This window comes from Rhinoraja longicauda, chromosome 40 (assembly GCF_053455715.1).
Source record: "Rhinoraja longicauda isolate Sanriku21f chromosome 40, sRhiLon1.1, whole genome shotgun sequence".
Classification (NCBI taxonomy): Eukaryota; Metazoa; Chordata; class Chondrichthyes; order Rajiformes; family Arhynchobatidae; genus Rhinoraja; species Rhinoraja longicauda.
The window spans coordinates 16,647,832-16,658,036 of record NC_135992.1 but is presented as its reverse complement, the minus strand read 5'-3'; the positions used below and the strand labels follow the sequence as shown (position 1 = coordinate 16,658,036).

The 10,205-nt window shown below is 52.9% G+C and overlaps 1 protein-coding gene across 1 annotated transcript in view; it reads left to right on the top strand.

Moving 5' to 3' along the window:
- The first annotated feature begins 4,826 nt into the window (after window positions 1-4,826).
- LOC144611451 (synaptotagmin-1-like) overlaps window positions 4,827-10,205 on the top strand; it is a 62,579-nt gene continuing 57,200 nt past the window's right edge. The window contains exon 1 of the mRNA XM_078430555.1: window positions 4,827-5,039. The gene's annotated coding sequence lies outside the window, so the exon portion shown is untranslated. The remainder of the gene's footprint in view (window positions 5,040-10,205) is intronic.

Genomic DNA, 10,205 nt, shown 5'->3' with positions numbered 1-10,205 from the left:
CCTGTCCATTCCTTTAAGAATTTTATATGTTTCTATAAGATCCCTTCTCATCCTTCTAAATTCCTTCTAAATTCCAGCGAACACAAGCCCAGTCGACCCATTCTTTCATCATATGAATCATATACTGCCTGATTCACACAGTACCAGGAGATACAGCCTGCTTCACACAGTACCAGATACAGCCTGCTTCACACAGTACCAGATACAGCCTGCTTCACACAGTACCAGATACAGCCTGCTTCACACAGTACCAGATACTGCCTGCTTCACACATTCCCAGATACTGCCTGCTTCACACATTCCCAGATACTGCCTGCTTCACACAGTACCAGATACTGCCTGCTTCACACAGTACCAGATACAGCCTGCTTCACACAGTACCAGATACAGCCTGCTTCACACAGTACCAGATACTGCCTGCTTCACACATTCCCAGATACTGCCTGCTTCACACAGTACCAGATACTGCCTGCTTCACACAGTACCAGATACTGCCTGCTTCACACAGTACCAGATACTGCCTGCTTCACACATTCCCAGATACTGCCTGCTTCACACAGTACCAGATACAGCCTGCCTCAAATAATACCAGGAGATACTGCCTGCTTCGGATCATGCTGGTAGAGTGATTATGTCCATCTGTAGGAGCTCAATGTAGCAGGCCAACAGAGACCAGCTCTGTAACAAGGCAACAATCCCTGGCTGCTGAGTTCAAGTGTCACCTTGCCTTCTCTCAGTGAACCTCACAAAACCACACTGTGGCCAATCCCGTTTGCTTAAGATTTAATATTATGGATGTGTAACAGTATCAATAATCCGGCAAGCACAGGGGAGATTCAATTTAATAACCAAAGGATCATTTAAAACTAATATTATAATCGTTCTATTAATTGATACCTACATTTCTACACAACAACCCTGCTAGTATTTAGCTGCTGTAATCAGCAGATGTTTAATTACTTCCTATTCTCGCCATTATAACTGTGTGCTAATGTGCTCATTATGAGCAAAGTGGGATTTCCAGAGGAATTATGGAGATTTACAGCAGAAGTGGAGCCCATCTGCACCACTGCCCATTTTGGTGTTTAAAAATGATTCCTGTTGAATCCTGTTTGCTATAAAGAAATAATATTTGGCCAACACGCACCCCCCCCACCCCCACCCCCCCACCCCCACCCCCCACCCCCACCCAGCCTCACTCCCACCCAGCCTCACTCCCAGGCCCCGCACCCATCCAAACCCTCCCCACCACCCCCCCCCACCCAGCCTCACTCCCAGGCCCCGCACCCATCCAAACCCTCCCCCACCCCACCCCCACCCCACCCAGCCTCACTCCCAGGCCCCGCACCCATCCAAACCCTCCCCACACCCACCCCCCCACCCAGCCTCACTCCCAGGGCCCCGCACCCATCCAAACCCTCCCCACCCCACCCCCCCACCCCCCCCCCACCCCCAGCCTCACTCCCAGGCCCCGCACCCATCCAAACCCTCCACCCACCCCACACCCCCCACCCCCCCCCCACCCAGCCTCACTCCCAGGCCCCGCACCCATCCAAAACCCTCCCCCCCCACCCCCCCACACCCCCACCCAGCCTCACTCCCAGGCCCCGCACCCCCATCCAAACCCTCCCCCCACCCCCACCCATCCAAAACCCTCCCCCCCCCCCCCATCACCCCCACCCCCACCCAGCCTCACTCCCAGGCCCCCGCACCCATCCAAACCCTCCCCACCCCCCCACCCCCACCCAGCCTCACTCCCAGGCCCCGCACCCATCCAAACCCTCCCCACCCACCCCCCACCCAGCCTCACTCTCAGGCCCTGCACCTATCCAAACCCCCCCCCCCCCCACCCCACCCATCCAAACCCTCCCACCCAACCCCCACCCTGCCTCACTGCCAGGCCCCGCACCTATCCAAACCCCCTCCCCTCACTCAGCCTCACTCTCAGGCCCTGCACCTATCCAAACCCTCCCCCCCCCCACCCATCCAAACCCTCCCCCCCCCCACCCATCCAAACCCTCCCACCCAACCCCCACCCTGCCTCACTGCCAGGCCCCGCACCTATCCAAACCCACCCCCACCCTCTATGTATAGTTCTGATCGCCTGCCATTAGTAGGGATGTCATTAAGCAGGAAATGGTGCAGGAGGAATTCACAAGGATGTTGAGAACTGCAGGTGCTGGTTAATACACAAAAGACATAGAGTGCTGGAGTAACTCAGCGGGTCAGGCAGCATCTGTGGAGAACATGGATCGGTGACGTTTCATATTTAGTCCTAACAGCGTCCAGCAAAAAGTTCCAGTCAGCGAGCAAAGAAAATCCTGAATTGGACTGAATTTCTCCTGATCATTGAGATGGATAATGTTGCTTTCATTGTAAACCAGGTAGATAATCACATTGAAATGTGGTTGTGTGAGAAGGAGGGAGATGCACTGGTGTGGTTGGTGTTTACACATTTCACTGGGCAGCTCCTTTCCCGACGACTGAAGATGAGGGCACAGCAGCCGGTGAAATGTGTTCCGGTGGTTTTAGTTTGTGTCTTGTACTGCTTTATACTTGATTGTATTCCAGGGTGTGTTGCACTGACTCACAACTGCTGGGAAGATTATTGCATTCAGATCCATCGTTAATTATCTTGTTTTATTAACTGCTGCCTGTGGACAGGACCCTCAGCAGAAGAGGCAGACTTCAGCCAAATCACCAGGCACTAATTTGTGCAGATAGGATCATTATCAACTGGGGAACCGCCATGCTGTGGATTGGAGGTGGGAGTGGGAAAGATTTCATTGAGGGTGAGAGAGGGAGAACGCTGGACAATGCTCGGTTGTGCAGTGTAGTCTTTATTTAAAGAATGAATATAAATATTATTTAGAAAATGGTGCTTTGTGGATTAGTCGCCTCTGTGTTAGTATTTTACTCCTGTCCAGTTTGGGCAGAGTCCATTCCTTGGGAACAGAAGCATCCCAAATCCTGGTCGTTCCAGGCTAGTGGTAAATTATTTCCCTTCTTTCTGTGCTAGAGAGGCTCCTCGGTTTCCAAAACACCACCTATTCCTTTTCGCCTGACCCGCTGAGTAATGCATGTAGTGTCTGTCTTCGAGGTAAGATAGCGATGGACAATGACATGTCCAAAGTGGATGGCCATTGACGTCACTCCTGCAGTTTAGTTTGACCCTGGTCTGGCCCATTCATCCACTCACTGAACCCAGGCTGTTAGCAAGCAGAGAGACCTGTGTTAATGAAAGAGGCCCTCAGATGCTTGCAGGGTGTGTGGGTTGAGAAGCCTCGACTTGGTTGAATGATCTTACTTCACTGTCACTTCATTGGCACCAGTGACCCAGTCCACCCCCAGTGCCCTGTGCCTGTGGTGCCCGCCTGCAGATGCACCCAGTTACACGCCCACCGCCCCTGTAACAGAACACTCCCAACTCACAACCCCTGCCCCAGGACGCTGAAGGTGATCGGGTGATGGGAACACGCCCACTTTAACCCCTCGCTGGGTGATGGGAACACGGCCACTTTAACCCCCCCCTCGGGTGATGGGAACACGCCCACTTTAACCCCTCGCTGGGTGATGGGAACTCGGCCACTCCATCCCCTACAAGGTCTCATACGTTCTTGCCTTGAAGCCACGATTCTCTCATCGTCACTTGGTCTGACGCACGGAATGTCAGTGTTGAGGTAGCACCTTCAGAAAGACCACATTGGGTCAGGATCCACTCTCCTCCATCTTCTTAAGGGCAGAAGCATCTGATGTTGCTGCCAACACCCACCCACAGCCTGCAGATGCCAGTGTCGACTGCAGACAGAATCACACACACACCAGAGGCCTTTGTACAGATGCCAATGAACCTACAAACTGGGAGGAAACCAGAGCACCCGGAGGAAACCCATGCCAGCACAGAAAGAAGATGCAAACTCCACACAGACAGCACCCAAGGCCAGGATCCAAGCCAGGTCTGTGGTGCTGTGAGGCAGCAGTTCTACCCGCAGTGCCACTGTGTTGCCCTTAAACCCACACACACATACATGCACGACAGCCTTTGGGCACTCCATCCATTCGTCCCAGGGTTGTCTGCAGTGTTGGTGTCCGGGCCAGGTTGCACGCTCCCGGATTAGGAGAGGGACGCGAGACTGGCGGATGAAGGACTGACGGCTCCATCTACTTCACTCCTTGTTACCCACTAAACAAGCACTCTCACTGGAGAGCAGGAGGGAAAAGGGTCTCCAAACGTCACCCATTCCTTCTCTCCAGAGATGCTGCCCGTCCCGCTGAGTTACTCCAGCACTTTGTGTCTATCTCTGGTGTAAACCAGCATCTGCAGTTCCTTCCTGCACATTTTATCAGCATGAGGAAGTGAGAGGAGGGGCTGGTGTTGGAGAGGAGAGGAGAATATGTCCTCGTTTGCCAGAGGGGAGAGTGGCGTTAGCAGAGGCACCAAGCCTCTCTTAGCTCTGCTGTATCTTTGCCTCCCTACTTGGAGTGCAATCCCTTCAGTGACAAGTTCTGATTATTTCAGCGCCTTTATCTTTTGGCAAATGGATTATCTTGGAGAGAGATTGAGGTTGGTGAGAATAATTATTTACCCTTGGACAGTAATTAAGGTAATCGAGTAATCCGTGTGTGAATGTCCACTGCACTTAAGTGTGGCTCTCAGGATAATCCTTGCCTTTTCTTTAGGAAGTTGATGCTTTACAAAACAGGTTGCTGCTATCTGTAAGCCGTGGAGAGGACTGACACATCTCCAGCAGAAGAGGGGTGGCTGGCTCATCGCTTCTCTGCTGCCAGCATCCGGAGTTCACTCCTCCTCCCTTTTCCGCCCTCAGGAGGATGGTGCAGTCCAGAGGATGAGCTGCCACCCACCCTTGAGGCAGAGGTTGCCCTGGATGCTACACAAGCTACCAGCACCTCCCAGCACCTCCCAGCCCCAACCCGCCCCAACCCGCCCAAATCCTCAGGAAGAAGGAGCTTCATCCTACCTGTAGCACCAGCTGCTCCTGCCAACAATCTGTGGAAAGACAAAATATAAACTCCACAAGGTAAGAGAGATGGGCCTCTTGCATTAAGCAGCTGCCTAGCAACCAAATTATTAACAGCAGTTTGTTGTTAAGCAAACAGCCTTTTTTTTATTCTGGAGAAGGCAGTCAGGGATGCTACGCCTATTGTTTTCTGCACAGATTTAAATGTTAAAGCTCCAGAATGTACTGTTCAACCGACCACTCGGTCAACTCAAGAGTCCTTAGTGAGAGTGTGGGCAAAATTGTACAGTTGTTATTAATACGGTGACTTCACACAACCCTCCTGCTGCCTGTAATATCCTGCAGACCCCGGAATAGAGAGATGCAGATTAGCAGAGGTGCTGAGTACAGTTACATTGGTGGAATCAGGGGTGGAATCAGGGGTGGAATCAGTCCTCCATGTAACCTGGCCATTGTGTGATTCACCTCGCCCTCACTGGAGCAGTGCTGGGCAGAGCCAGGTAAAGTGTCCTCAGGTGTGGCTCACCGGGATGAAGCACCAACAGTTTGCATTGATGTAGCACCCTGAGCTCAGCTGGACACTCCAAGGCATTTTGGGGTGTTGTTGTTGGTGTGGGCAGTGCTGTTGGCATGGAGAAGCACAGGAAGGCATCGAGCACTGCCTCGATGGCAGCGGAACGCAATGAGTTCAGGGCAGCTTCTTTACTGAAATAATGGCTCATTTTTGAAAGAACTGACTCCCTCATTAAATAATTCAGTGTTAGCTGGATTGCAGACTCTGCCATGTGTGAACTTTCAGACAAATGGTATCAGCCCAGATTGAAGCTAGAACGAGGCTCTGGCTATTGCTACTGGGAGACAAGTGTCAAAAATCCCAGCGTCAGATCATTAATCTACTTCATGCTCCTGGACTGCACCATGGAAAGCATTATGGTTGGTGATTCTCTAGTTGTACCTGATTCACGAGGGCGTTTAACTCTTTCACTGCCAAGTTCTCATGCACTTTGACAAAGTCCAAATAGTTCTCACTTCAGATCTCAACGGAGCTATCTCAGGCCTTGTCCATTTGGGTGGTCCACCAAGACTTGTCAATGATCAGGCCAGCTTCATCCCAACTGTAGTCCAATGAACGTGGCCATCAGAGAGATTAGGACCTGGCCCACTTGTGATGCCTCCTGTGGTGTAGCAGCCCAGCTAACCTTGCATGGGTCATTCATGGCCAACGTACTGGAAGATCACTGTGTGACCAAACCCCAGGATCATCGGCTTGGGACAAGTCCATAATGCCAAGGGCAATGGTCTACCTTGAAGAAATGTGTCAATTATCATCCATCATCAGAGAACTCTCAGGGTGACAGTAAACCCCTGCCAACTTAACTTGTTCTCTTCATCAGAACTAACATTCTGTCGATTTCTATTGTTTATGGAGTCGTTGTTAAAATGTAACCTTTCTTCATTTTGCTTCGAGAAGAATATTTTTTTCCTAGTCCGTGCGTTGAAATCCATGCATGGCTCTCAATCAGCCATGATTGAACAGCGGAGTAGACTTGATGGGCCAAATGGCCAAATTCTGCTCCTATCACTTCTGACCTTATGAACAACCTCTAGCCTCAGTTCTCAGCCTGAGGAGTGTCTCCCACACTCAGCTTTAACCCTGTCAGATTTATGTTCCCTCCTTGGTTCTGCTCCCGTCAGCTGAATATTGCTGTCCCTTCTGTAAATCCCCCGCCTGTCTCTTCCCCCCCCCCCCCCCCCCCCCATAATCCTGGCCACTTTGACCAGCCTGCTGGTCACCAAAGGAAACATTTCTGGATGTGGCTCAGTCAATGCTTATTAGATCACATTTGCTGTGCAGTAACTGGATATTTGTACTAAATTCCACTTGTGGCTGGACTGATAACATTGTGTCTTATCTCAGGCACTGTTGGAATCGTCTTCACAGCCCAAACCAACACAGCGTTCAGTGTTGTGTTTCCACAGTAAATGTGCCAATGTTTCAATGACTCCTGCGTATGGCTACATGACATCGAGAGGTGATGTTCCAGAGACCTTGTGATAATTGCAGGAAGACTTATTCCAAATTACAGTCAATACTGGCAAGGAGATAGTTTTAAACAGTCAGAGGCCCTGGTGTAGGTACATTGGACGGTGAAACTCAAGTGAGAGGAGAAGATAGGATTGTGAAAAGGAAATGCATTCTTTACAAGAGTAATGAATATACATAGGATAATACAGCTCGTTACCCTGTGAAATAAACAGAAACACTGGCCACTAATTCAGTAAATAATTGATAACCTATTGACTAAACTGTATCTCTGTGTAACTGTACACAATAAATAACGGTCATCCTAACGAGGAACTCAAAACTTCACGTAGTAAATAACACTGATGTGAATCAACAGTAACCACGAGCCCTCTCTCAGCATTACTGAATGAAAGGTTTACCTGCTCAGGCCCACCTTGTTACCTGGGGCAAGCTGCGATGTAAGATGACTGCTGGTTTTCCTGCTTTTCATCAGTGCTCACCCTTGAGGCAACACTATTTGACTGTAGCATGCTTTGGGACATTCTGAGAGAGTACGTTACTGTGGAAGGTTGATGCTTTTCATCTCTGTGCAACGTGAAATGCAAGGGCTGGAATCATTAGTGGCTGAATAACCAGAAAACCAATCAATGAAAGGGGAGTCTCTCGATAGGTATTAGTGGCCGAAACGCCACCCAGTCCTTCTCTCCAGGGATGTTGTCTGACTCACTGAGTTACTCCAGCTTTTTGTGTCCTTCTTCGCTTTAAACCAGCATCTGCAGTTCCTTCCTCCACAATATTGGTGTGTTATTGTCATGTGTACCGAGGTACAGTGAAGATCTGGTGGCGGGTGGGGGTGGTGGGATGGGGGGGTGGGGGGTGGTGGCAAGTGGGGGGTGGGCAGTGTTGGGTAGTTGGGGGGACAAAGGTGGCACGGTGGGGGCTGATGGGGGATGGGGAATGAGGGGTGGGAGGATGGAGGGGGGGTGAGGATTGGGGTGAGAGGGAGTGAGGGGAGTGTGGAGTGGCGAGGGGGTGGTGGGGATGGGGTGAGGAGGGGGAGTGAGGGGGGGTGAGGAGATGGGCAGTGGGTGGCGAGGGGGTGGTAAGGATGGGGTGGTGGGGATGGGGGTGAGGTGGGGATGGGGGGTGGGGATGGGGTGGGGATGGGGGTGAGGTGGGGATGGGGGGGTGGGGATGGGGTGAGGTTGGGGTGGGGATGGGGTGAGGAGGGGGAGTGAGGGGGAGAGTGAGGGGGGTGAGGAGGTGGGCAGTGGGTGGCGAGGGGGTGGTAAGGATGGGGTGGGGGTGGGGATGGGGTGGTGGGGATGGAGTGAGGTTGGGGTGGGGATGGGGGTGAGGTGGGGATGGGGGGTGGGGATGGGGGGGTGGGGATGGGGGGGGTGGGGATGGGGGGTGGGGATGGGTGGGGGGGACGGGGGGTTACAGGGCTGAGATGGGTACATAACCGCAGCCAGGTCTCAGGGAGTTGTCTGTCTCGCGTTGAGCTGATGTCAGTGCCGAGATCAAACGCTGCGGGGATTTGTGCACAAAGACCAATTGCTGGAAATGATTTGCTATTATCAGGTTAAAACAATTATTTTGACATCTTCGTCAGAGGTATTGACAGAATGCTAAGCAAGGAAGTACTATTGGTGATTTTATTGATCAACCATTTAAAACATTCATAAGATGTTCTTATTTTAGAGTAGGCAGTAATCCATTTAAAATAATGAGGTCAATGTCTAGATCAGGAGAGAGGATCATTCTGACTGGAAGCTGTCCAGATAAGAGGTGGTTCCACGTCGACTGGCAGAATGATTGGAGCACCGACCTCCGCCAGTCGTGTTGGATCTGGGTCAAAGGTTATGCTAGCGTGGAAGGGAATGGCCTTGGTATTGCCATGAGCTCTGTACTGTACCACGCTACACCAAGACTGACTGGGATGGATCAGGGTAGGGGATGGGGTGAAGGGGAGAGGGGGATTGTGAGCCTGCCTGCCTGCCCACTGTTACACTGAGTCCACTGGCAGGTCAGGGCAGGACCTGGCTTTAGTTTAGTTCAGAGATACAGCACGGAAACAGGCCCTTCGGCCCACCGCGTCCACACCGACCAGCGATCCCCGCACATTAACACTATCCTACACACACCAGGGACAATTTACACTTATACCAAGCCAATTAACCTACAAACCTGCACGTCTTTGGAGTGTGGGAGCAAACCACAGATCTCAGAGAAAACCCACGCAGGTCACAGGGAGAACGCACACACTCCAGACAGCACCCATAGTTGGGATTGAACCCGGGTTCCCAGCGCTGTGAGGCAACGACTCTACCGATGTGCCACCGTGCCACCTGGGGGTGAAGATGTGTTTGGAGTATCAGGTGATCACAGGATGGAGGGGTGCAGAGTGGGCCAGGGGGAGTTGGGGTTCGGTACTCTGGCATCCCGTGGAAGAGAGGTGGGGATTGGACCCCAACATCGCGGGGTTGGGGAGTGGAGATGCACAGGGCCAGGGGCAGCGAGGGAGGTGGGGGCGAGAGAGAGGTGGGGCAAGAGGTGAGGGCAAGAGGTGGGGGCAAGAGGTGGGGGCAAGAGAGAGGTGGGGGCGAGAGAGAGGTGGGGCAAGAGGTGGGGGTGAGAGAGAGGTGGGGGCAAGAGAGAGGTGGGGCAAGAGAGAGGTGGGGCAAGAGGTGGGGCAAGAGAGAGGTGGGGGCAAGAGGTGGGGGTGAGAGAGAGGTGGGGCAAGAGGTGCGGGCGAGAGAGAGGTGGGGCAAGAGGTGGGGGTGAGAGAGAGGTGGGGCAAGAGAGAGGTGGGGGTGAGAGAGAGGTGGGGGTGAGAGAGGTGGGGGCAAGAGAGAGGTGGGGCAAGAGGTGGGGGTGAGAGAGAGGTGGGGGCAAGAGAGAGGTGGGGCAAGAGAGAGGTGGGGCAAGAGGTGGGGCAAGAGAGAGGTGGGGGCAAGAGGTGGGGGTGAGAGAGAGGTGGGGCAAGAGGTGGGGGCGAGAGAGAGGTGGGGCAAGAGGTGGGGGTGAGAGAGAGGTGGGGCAAGAGAGAGGTGGGGGTGAGAGAGAGGTGGGGGTGAGAGAGGTGGGGGCAAGAGGTGGGGGCGAGAGAGAGGTGGGGCAAGTGAGAGGTGGGGGCAAGAGATGGGGGTGAGAGAGAGGTGGGGCAAGAGGGAGGTGGGGGCAAGAGAGAGGTGGGG